The sequence below is a fragment of the Mastomys coucha genome, chromosome X (assembly GCF_008632895.1).
Source record: "Mastomys coucha isolate ucsf_1 chromosome X, UCSF_Mcou_1, whole genome shotgun sequence".
Classification (NCBI taxonomy): domain Eukaryota; kingdom Metazoa; phylum Chordata; class Mammalia; order Rodentia; family Muridae; genus Mastomys; species Mastomys coucha.
Window position 1 is genome coordinate 74,506,593 of NC_045030.1, and position 328 is coordinate 74,506,920.

Here is a 328-nt window from a genome sequence, read left to right on the forward strand (position 1 = left end):
GTGTGTGTGTGTGTGTGTGTGTGTGTGTGTGTGTGTGTGTGTGTGTGAGTGAGAGAGAGAAAGAGAGAGAGAGAGAACCTTTCAACTGGCATATATTCACTGTAAATATTGTTGGTTTATTAAAGATTTTTTGTCCAGCTATATTTTCATATTATTCACTCCCCTCATATGTCTACAGTTTTTCTCCTTTACTGTGGGGAGCCGCAGCTGCCACCCTACACATATATATTGAACACCTGGTCTCCGGTCAGAGCAGAGAGCATTGATAATCCAGCCCTTAGTTGGAGAAGCTGAGTGCCTCTAGTTTGTGATGCAAGCTGGCATGAAT